This window comes from Nylanderia fulva, unplaced genomic scaffold (genome assembly GCF_048542155.1).
Source record: "Nylanderia fulva isolate GAGA-0341 unplaced genomic scaffold, ASM4854215v1 Scaffold12, whole genome shotgun sequence".
In the NCBI taxonomy this organism is placed as follows: Eukaryota; Metazoa; Arthropoda; class Insecta; order Hymenoptera; family Formicidae; genus Nylanderia; species Nylanderia fulva.
The window spans coordinates 1,379,344-1,390,970 of record NW_028189409.1 but is presented as its reverse complement, the minus strand read 5'-3'; positions in this window follow the sequence as shown (position 1 = coordinate 1,390,970).

Below are 11,627 nucleotides of genomic sequence, written 5' to 3'. Positions count from 1 at the left end.
GTGTATTTACTCATAAGTTGTTATTAAAATAATTATAATAAAATTAATTTATATCTAAATCTAATTGTGTAATGTGCATCTGTGCAGGGTGTTTCAAACCTAATGTATAATCTGTTAATGACAGATTCTTAAGATCATTTAAAGACGATTTTTCCTCAGCGAAAATATCGAGAGAGAGGCCATCATTTTTTGCATGTTTCTAATTTTTGCCATTATGTATCTTTGTAACTAGTTGTAAGCATTAAATTAAAATTCTACTAAAGTAAAATCTAGCTAAAATTAACTGATAAAAAAATTTTTAAAAATTAAATTAAATCAGTTAATTAAATTAACTGATTGCTTATGATTCGAAAATTATAATTTTCTAATCATTTTAACCAATAATTATTGGTGCCTCGAAATTTTCACTGAAAAATCGTTTCAAATAATCTCAGAAATCTGCCATTAACAAAATTATACGGACATTCTGTATTATTGAAGCTATAGTAAAATTAATTGGAGTCTTTTTTTATAATTAACATTTTATGTAACATTAATAACAAAATTTTGAGTGAAAATTTATCTACAAAAATATTATAAATAAAATCTTCGAAATTTCGCAGCGTTTCGCTCTCGCATCGTCATATTATATATAAATAACTCTCGAAAGAATTTTTTTCCACGATATATTTCGAAGAAACGTTATTCTGTATGCACATCGGTATCGATGTAATTCTCAATTCCAGAAAATATGAAGCAGCAATCATTCCGCCAACGGCGGAAAAACCGCTATACCGTAAGAGAAATATAGCGGATAAGGAGGTACCGGTGATGTTAGCGCAACGCATGAGATATGAATTAGATTCAGATGGGGGGAGGGGGCGACTTATATATATATATATGTATGTCGCTTTCTTAAACTTTTTTTTCACGACGCAGACATTACCAGCCCATACACGAACGGTAGCTCACAAACGCACATATATGATCACACACGGGTGTGGATCAGAACGCGGTCACCATTGAGCCGTATACGTTCTTTCATTTCCTTAAACACAGCTCGGCGAGCACAATTCTGATACTTTGTAATCGATAGTTGTGAGAAGGAGGCCTAAGCATGTAGTAGAAACTAGACTGACCGGAATGGCAGACCCCGTAGAAGCGTGGACGTCTGTCATTATTGCGAATGATAATGGTTGCGTAGCGTATAGCGGTTTAATGGTAACGCTGACGTTTGCTCTCTCGAGATTTTGCGAAAAAAACACGGATTTTTATAACGTATAGAGATCACTTTTTTATTTAAAAAATTATATATAATAAATTCTACGTACAATTTGTACAACAAAAATGCATTAAATGAGAGAATATAGAATAGAGCTCGTAATTTGAACCGATTAATTGATTATTTCAAAATCGATTAATCGATTGTAATCAAAAGAATTGATTAATACTCGACTAAAGGATTAATCGATTAAACATTTTTTTCAATTACTTGTTTTTTCATTAGAATTTTATAATCAGTACATTCGATTCTAATCAATTAATCAATTAATTGAATTAACCGATTATCACGAGCGCTAAATTTTAAAGAAGATCAAAGATTTTGTTTCAATTGGAAGCAAAATAGCTTGCTTGCTGGTGAAGAAAAAATATTTTTATTGCATTCTTTCTCAGAATAAAATTATCTTTTTTTTATTATGATAGAAGATAAAATTTTCCGTTGCAAAAATATATTTATTATCAAGATATCTCATAAATTGTAAAAAAACATAATGTTTCGCGTGATGGCTAATTGTGCACACATACTTCCGCGGAAATCGTGTGCTTGCTTATCTCATCTATTCTTTCATATTTCTACGACGCTTTTATACTTTTCGACGTTCAGCCATTAGGTGTCGATATTGTCTTCCGGAAGAAATTGCAGTTTCGCCGAAAAAAATCAAGATAATGCTCGATCGCGCAACCATACGGAACGATTAAGTACAACAGACGCGATCATTATAATCCCGAGATCAGATATAATAATGAAAGTGATCGAATTCACGGTGATTTACGTGAACGTGAAAATAATTGTTCGCGAAATTTGTACTATCGTTTCCCGTTATCATAACACGATCTGAAAGTTAATGCGCCAACGAGATTGATTCTAACGGCAATCGCTTTGCCAATTTCTCGGATGCATCCACGAGATCAACAATACGTGGCAATTACAGTGATTTATTTACTTCGTTTAACATTGCGCTTAAACTTTACTGCACTTATCGCTTTATCAGGTGCTGTATATTTATTTCAGATACAGTTAATCTATCATTATACATATATACCTGATTATCGGGCATTGCAGGTTGTTTTCAAATAAATACTTGTTTTATTCAATATTTTTAATACAGTTATAATTTTTTCTGATAAAATTCTTATTAACTTTTAAATATAATATTTATATATTTTTATTTATTATAATAACTATGCCGAATATTTTTTTCATGGTATAAGACATTTTCTACAACAAATTAATTTCAGTTTTTTGACTTAAAAAGCAAAATTATTGCTTCGTATTATAGTCTATTTAATATTTTTGTGTAAAGAGTTAAAATTGATCAGATTTATGTGTATATGCAGCGCCTAGATCAATAATTTTTTCTTTTTTTACGTAAAAAAAATCTTTACCTTCTGACGAATTCCTCCCGTGTAGTTTTTTGCGAAATGATTTCTCAGAGTTATTCCTAAACTCAAAGATGTCCTTCGCAGTCAGACAGACGGCAGAAATTCCCAGGTATCCGCAAATGATCGGTTCTCAAGCGACAATTATTGTCCGACTCTCGAAGTCGTAAACGTTGTATCCTGGGTCGGGTTTCCAAGTTTTGTGAGACTCGGCGCGATGCCAGCTCTCGGCGACAGCTGTACCGAAAATATCGAAGGCGATTATTACAGCTAATTGTAGGATTTCGCGAATTGGAAACGTATATAAAGTGAGCAAGAATTTCGATGCGATAATCCTGCTATTTAAACAAGTCCGACTGTTTCACAACTTGATACATTAATATAACGATATATTTTGTAACGCGATATAACGTATGTTTTTCAATATAAATTACATTTTTTATTTAAAAAAGAAAAAATTTGCTATATTATTTGATGAAGAAAAAATGTTTTTCCAATCTCCGAAGTAAAGAGCAATAAAAAAAGAATATGACACTTTCGAGTAATACTGTCATTTCAAATACGCGACGTGGATTTCGTCTTCTTATGTAATCAAATTGACATATTCTAACACTATACACACACATAAAAATCCGTATGTTATATAATTAAATTGTGCACACTTGAAATGCGCGACACTTCAATATTTTTTTATATACGTACAATGATAGAATCGATTTATATAATCACCTGGTAATAATTTTCTCCTTCTAATTTGCAACACACAAGCGATTCCTTGATGAAAAAGATATCCATCGATCGATGCTTACGTAACCATCATTAATGACATATATATATTTTCTGTATCGAAGAAGGCGATACGATTTGTGATTGAAAGTGACTGCAACAGAATGTGCGTAAACATGGGAAAAAATTCAAGGATCGACAATAAGCAGTATCGATTTTTTGCCAACTCCATCGCGACACAAAAGCTTGTATCCAGAGCGACATGTGCGCCGCTATATTTTGATGGCTTACAACACGCAGAAGGAAGACTTTTCACTGAAGGACCATGCTAAACAAAGCTACATTATATGTCGCGCGATAACAGTCCGATATTAATATTCGGACATACCGATTTTCGTTCAAATTTCTCTTCGATCGGGACAGAACGTAACACAAATTGAGCTTCACTGTGCACTCTTGCTACGAAGAATGGAAGAATTGCGAAAGGGGATCGGAAGGGCCGATTCACTCTCGAGAAGTATATATGTATATATATATCGCGATAACCGATACGGATGCGGATGTTCCGGAAGTGCGGCCTCGCATCAAGAGAGAAAACTTTCTTTCCGACCGCAATTTTTCGTCCCTCGAGACTGACCGACCTGATGTGTCACTCACACCACCACCACCACCGAAGAAAGTTCTCCACCGCAAAATCGGACCCGGATAGGAAGAAGAAGAAGAGGAAACACGCTCCTCAAGCGGGAGCATGTGACACAATCCGCTCGCATCGAGGACCGAGGAGAGACTCTATAAGGTGGTTTCCATCCCCCAATAGCGCGCGGCTGGCGGACCCGACGCTGCAATCATTCCCCGGTAATGATTGTCATTACCGGGGGCACGGGAGGGCGAGCAAGAGAGAAAGAGAGATAGAGAGAGAGAGAGAGAGAGAGAGAGAGAGCGGGTGGACGAACCGAGCAGAGGGATTGGCCTGCATTGCGATTGCGTTTCTGTCTGGTCCCATTGGCCGACAAACTGCGACTACGGACGCGTCTGTTGTTCCTCGACGGATGCCGACAATCCGAGGATGCACCGCCGAGAGGGTGCTGGTGGTGGTGGAGGCAGTGTGTAAGTAATTCCCCTTTTTTGGACGATCTTCATTTGATAGGGATCGAGCCCGTAATCGCGGGCTTCGATTGTTGGAGCTATAAGTACTTTTCAGGGAGGGTCGATGAAGATTGTGTTTATCGATTTTTGCTGCTCGCGAAGAGGAGAGAGCCCGTAGCTGGGTTTCTGTACGCCGTCGACCGGCGGTGAAATTTTGATTAAAGAGTCGGAAACTCTCATGCTTGCGAAATGTTATCGATATGGCTCTTTATGAGGCGATAAAAATGTTTCAAACTCTCGTCGCTTCGAAATAGAAAAAGGAACAGGTTTATGTAAAAATATTTGGGGAATTGACGTATCCTTAATAGCACACCATCCGAAAGACATTCTGGGGATATCCAGAGGTTCGAACATCCTCAGGATGTTCTCTGAACGTCTTCGGGATATGTGTGCTGTTAGGGATACTTTCAAATTGTAGACACATACTTTTAATATAATTTGTAACAGCTCTTTAATAAATTAATTAACAACTAAAAGGCAATAAGAGCTAATTAAATTCTATCAATTAGTAATTTATTTGTAAAAGGATGTATAAAATAAATATTAAATATCAGACAGAAATAAATTCGTTCAAACGTTTCGGTTGTCTTTTCCAACCTTCTTCAGCGCATACAATTAAAATTAGAGGTTAATAAAATTTAACAATAAATTACTTTTAATATACCAAAGAATTATAATAAATATTATTATACCAGTCATCAGAAAGCTGTATAAAAATATTGCAAAAATTGATGAGGAGACTGCAGACTGCAACACCTAGAGAAATGCATCATATCGAGCGAAAGCAACCCTCATCCGCGTCTTGTGCCCATTCATTACAGCGCTCGTAGCACTCACGTGTAACCATTGAGCTGAATGCAAGTAGCGAATTAACCTGAAATGCCCGGCTAACTTTTCTGAATGGGAGATTACTGACTCGTGCGCCCGCAGAATCGTTCAGTATTTTTATTAATGTCTGCCTCGCGTTACATCAGCCTCTTCTATGTCATCGATAATGATTGCGTGATTCAGTGAGTTATAGCAATAAACTCTAGCGTTCTTTCCCAGATAAATGTTCCTTAAAGCGCTACGAGGAGAGATCATTTTTATGCCTCTGATATTCTCGATCAAACGCCGCGAGAGAATCTCTATGAAAACTCTTCAATTCGTTGCAGCCTAGCAAAACCATGCTTAATTAATTCTAAAAATGTAAATTTGTTTATTTTTATAATTTTACAATTTTCAATTCTAATATTCCCAAAAAAACAGAAAGTGTTATATTAAAGACCACTTATTTTTTCAATATCGTATATTAGCGATTGCTGCCTCAAAATTAGCAATTAAAAAATTTACCGAATTAAAGATTATCAATCCAACAAATCGAGCATGTAAAGTTGAAGGGTCGACAAAGAGAATAAAAAGTCGATCGAGCATTCTGAAAGAGAGAGAGAAAGAGAATACATCAAAGCAACAGATATCATGGTAGGGACTTTCATGGCAGCCATTATCGCGTTACTTCCGTGTGGCCGAACCTCATTTGCCTCACACTCCCGCGATGATTTGAGGGCAACCGAGCCACCGACTCAACCCCTCATGGACTGTTGGGTCCATTATGCTGTAGCAGCACTCTCTGAGAATCGATCCGTTGTCAAGTTCGCTATTGAATCAATCTGGCAGCACTGATGCTTCTAATAGTCTGCCAATTCAAAATTAATATGTTATTTAGAATTTAAAAAAAATTTGACAATTTATTTCTTCTCATCGATTGTTCTGTAGATATGTAAAAATATTGTGATTTGCCTAGAAACTCTTGGGTCTTCAATTTTTAACAATTCAAAAATTAGAATCCTGTAATTTTTAAATGTCAATTCTAAGTCAATAATTCTAGAAATTTATAAAATTTATAAATAAATGAAAGAATAAATATTTGGAATATGTAGACTTGGAATATTCTACAGATATAAAAAAATATTGACACAATGCCTAAAAACTCTTGAGTCTTTAATTCTTAACAATTCACAGATTATAGAAGCCTGTAGTTTTTGAATGTTAATTCTAGATAAAAAATTCTTAATAAAAAATTTATAAATAAACGAAAGAAAAAAAACATTAAGAATATGTAATTTGGAACGTTCTATGGATATAAAAAAAATATTGCCTAATAATTCTTGAGTCTTCAATTCTTAACAATTCAAAGATTAGAAGCCTGTAGTTTCGAAATGTCAATTCTAGGTAAAAAAATGTAGATAAAAAATTAAATAAAAAATGTATAAATAAACGAAAGAAAAAAATATTTGGAACATGCAGATGCAACTCTCGCGTGAGATACATGAAATCTTCATCGCGACGTCTTAAGAGCGCATCGCCAAAGTATATACGATATGCACTCTCTCTCTCGAGACGAGGCGGAAAATCGGTCCGCGTCGCCCCTAAAATCCGCGAGGATGGAAAATCGGCCGAGCGAAATCTCACGCTCGATTATCTCCGCGGGTGACATTACCAAGCCATTAGGGCCGCTGCCGATGACGCTCTCGTTGCGACACCGAGGATTCGTCATCGGACTCAAAGTTTTAGCGTGGGCGGGCGCGACGCGAAATGGCTCGTCTCTCCTCGAAGTGAGTCTCTCCTTTCCTCGTCTCCTTGTTCCTCCTCTCCTCTGACAAGTCGCACCTTCTCGCGCGATGGTTGCATTAAGCACTTTGCAACGACAATTTGCGATACATTTGTCAGAGACGTGCTGCGACTTTGCGTTCCATCTCCCCGAGGAAAGTTTCCTCGAAGGAGAGTAGTGAATTTTTCCGACGCCTGTATTTCTTGTTCATGGAAATAACATGTACTTCTATTTTAATAGATTTTTATATAAGATATTATGTAAGAGATTATATAAATACCATTTGCTGTAAAAGGTAATACAAAATATAATTAAACAAGTTTTAGTAAAATTTTTAGGTATAACAGAAAAAATATATAAAACATTATCAGATTCTCTGCTGAATTTTGAAACGATTTTTCCTCAGCGAAAAGGGAAGTCATTTTTTTACATGTTCCTAATTTTTGCTATTGTGTATATTTGTAACTAAGTTTTAAATTAAAATTCTATTAAAGTAAACTCTACTTGAAGTTGACTGAAAAATGTGATTTGTTAATATTTTATTTTCGCAAGACTTAGTTTGCTAAAAACTCTTTATTTTCAATTATTGGTAACTCCATTTTACTAAGGAAAAATAATCTCCAAATAATTCCAGGAATCTATTTGACGAAAACATATTTGACGAAAAATCGACTTTTTTAAAAAAGAAAAAGTTAGCAATATTAACATATTGCATAGAATACAAATATTAAGAATTACAGAATTAGGAGAATAAAAATTTTTCTTTGCTATTGCACCAAATTAGGAACAAAGCAAGAAATAAAATTATGCGAAAATATCAAACATTTTCCGTATAGCGAAAATGATAATATTTTACAGGCGATTCTGCATATATCTTTGTAACTAAGCCTTAAATTAAAATTCTATTAAAGTAAACTCTATCTAAAATTAACTAAAAAATGTACTTTTGTTAATATTTTAACTCCACAAAATTTGCGAGAAGCCAATCATTTATAACTTGAAAATTATTGGTAGTTCGGTCTTTTCACTGATGACAATTGTCTCCAAATTGACCAGAAAATTTGCTCCATAAACATTATTATAAGCTCTTCCAAATTATAATCAGTTTACATATACCCATACAGCACAGATTATTGCAATTATATTGCAGCAACGTTGCAATGTTGCAAGTTGCAATGCAACATTATAAAGACATTGTAGAGATATAGGTGCACAAAATTCTAGCACACTTGTAGCAACATGACATTAATATTTCGGAAATATTGCATGTAATCCAAATTCTATAATTTATATATTGTAATATATATACATATACCCAGCAAACACCAAGTTACAGCTATATAATTGTTAGTTGTAATTTCCCAATCAAAAATATAATACGTGTATTATAACAATTATATTGTTGAGTGGAAAATTACAACTAACAATTATATAACTGTAACTTGGTATTTGCTGGGTATAATACTGTAATAAAATAATTTTTTGCAATATTGTACAATAAAAAATGTTAACAATAATCAATAATTTTGTTAATAACATTAATATTAATTTATTGCAATATTGTTGTAATATTTTGTTGCAATCTTCCAAAAAGCGGACATTTTAACATTGCTGCAATTCAACAGCAATGATGTAGCCACATTTTGCAGTGAATTTGCAATATTGCAATATTGCGGTGAAAGATTGTTGTAATGTTTTTGCAATCTATCGGTGCTGTATGGGTATTTATAAATTTATTGTATGATCTTCAAAAAAAATGATCGCAGATGAATATAAGTGAAATAATATATTAAAGCACACTTGAATTTGTCTTTATTGGAAAATTCGCTTATTCAATCACAGTCTTTAGATATGATTGGTTTAGATCGGTTGTTCATAGCCTGTAACGGCAGACGATAATTGAAGCTATTCTCAAAAAGCGCCTATCAGCGCTCGGATTACAAAGCCGGTTTCCACGCGCGTGGCCGAGTAGGAACCCACGAAAGTTGTAACTCGAGCAACAAATGCGCGCGCCCGCGTTGTTAATTAGGAATCCCAAGTTTGCGTGGTAATCAGGAATCGTATTTCACCGGTGTACCGATGTGCCGCGTACGAAGTCGATTCATCAGCGGGGGCGAACGGTTGTCATGGGGATGCGACCCGCCCCTTATACACCAACCCCATGCAAACCTGCGCGCTTCTCGAAAACTGCTTCCCTCTGCCTTTCGCGAATTCGCACGCGAAAACGCAGTTCCTTCAGATATACGACCGCGAAATTTCTCTTCACGCCGTTTGCCTTACTAATTACGGCTCGCTATCTCTGGAAGGATATTTATCGATCTTTAGGACGATTAATGCGGCGCAGAGATGCAATTTAAAGAATATAACGTGTAATTTCTAAATGTTGAATTATCACACACTGATTACACGTTTAATTATTACAAGTATGAAATAATTATATAAATAATAATATTTTATTTGACATTTAAAATTGTTAAACGATATACACGCATATTATTTACATATTATAGAGTGACCCAGGGTTACCTGCTAATAGCAGATTTCTCAAATCATTTGAAAATGATTTTTCCTCTGTGAAAATATCAAGAGAAATCTTTTTTTTTTTTTAACATTTTCAATTTATAATATATTTGTATAATAAAGCCTGAAATTATAATTCTAACTTGGGAATTATTCTTGCTGCGTCTCTAAATAATCTTAAAGACATTTTGTATCGATTAGTAAGATATATTATATTTTTACACAATTGCAAAAGCTGTCTCCTCTTTATGAGAGATGTCAAAATAACGGGAGGATTTCCAATTACGCGAAACAAAACCGATGCAGCTGGAACAACACGGAAGAAGAACAAAAAAAATGGCTTCGTCATAGCGCGGCATTTCAAGCATCCCGTCAGAAGAGAGTCTTAAAAGCTTCCCCGGCACATTTAAGGACTCGTAATAATCTTCCACAAAAGTCAGTGTCTGGGATAGAGTCGTTTATCGGGTGCAACGATCTCGTTCGCACGAGGATTTTCCGAGATATCCATCTTCGTGAGTTAATGCACACTTGAAGAAAACTGTATTAAATTTAGTCCTATATATTGACAATTTTATTTTGGACAATTTTTTAAATAGCGATTAAATTAAATATCCATTTAAATTAATTTTTGAATGAATAAAGTACTTAATAATTTTCTTTTAAATAATTGTTAATATTATATTATAGCACTTGATAAGAGCCGAAACGTTGTAAATATTCAATAAAATTACTTATTTGCCAGAGTTGGTCAATTAAATTATTACCATTTTTTAACAACTTTCTTTTGTTTTCTTCTGTCTAATTTAGCTTTTCTTTGTCATTTAAATGCACATTATTGTCTCAGTGCTTCAATGATTTGAAGTCGTTACAAGCTGCTGGTCAGCGACCAATATAATTTATTGTCGCTTTTACGAGTGGTCATCCAGTTGGAAAGACACCTACGACGATGTTTCCTTTCATCCATTAAGTATCTACGATTGTAGTGCAAGTAGAACAACACACTCGTAAAATTAACCACTTCCGGCGCCGGACAAGTCTATAGACTCCCGTTTTGGTGTTGAACAACGAAGATCCGCGCCTCGCCTACACAGGAAGATCAAGTCACTAGTTTCGATTTTCTTTTTCCCTCTGACTTTGCAGTACTCCTATGATTTGTGCAAATAACAATGCTTAAAAATATTTCTTGCATTCTTTCCATCTCAGCTGTGGTGGTTTTTTTAAAGATTGTTAAGAGGATCTTAAACGCCCTTGAGAAGTCTGTTGTTTTTTTCCTGTTTTATCAACAAAATGTAAAGTTAGATATATGAGACTATATACAGATTGATAAATCTTTTTCCTGTACAGATTAAAGTATTAATATTAACAAAAGAAGAAGCGCTCTAATTTCAGGTAAAAAACAATCCGTACAGCCAATAAATAAACTTATAGTTTATCTAACCTCACATTTTGTTGATAAAACAGGAAAAAAACAACAGACTTCTTAAGAACGTTTAAAATTCCCTTAATAATATCCCTGATGATATATAACACATCTAACAATATTGATGCATGTAAAAAGAAATGTATATAAATTTAAGTAAACGCGAGGTAAATAAAAATGAACAAATTTTGGAACATTTGATTCCATACTGAAAGGATTAATGCACCGCAATGCATCTTCCACCTGTCGTCACATCATGAGTTACATCTCGTCCCGGTTGCATTGCACCGCTTTCTTTTCTTCAGACTTGTGGGGCGAGAGAGAGAAAGAGCCAATGTTGCTTCGCCGTTCGACTCAATACGTCTGAATCACCGAGATGAGAAGAGCCCCCTGCTGTGTGTTGTCGGCTACCCGGCTACCTGCCGTCCTCTCCTGAGAGGTCCGCCTAAGGCCTCGCATTCATCATCGCGGACCACCTCCGGTGACACACCATGTATCGAGATTATCACGGCGTTCGCACGTCAGGCAGCTCCTTCTTATCGAAATTCCAGCCTGCATCTCCTCCTCCGTTCTTATCTTTTCTAC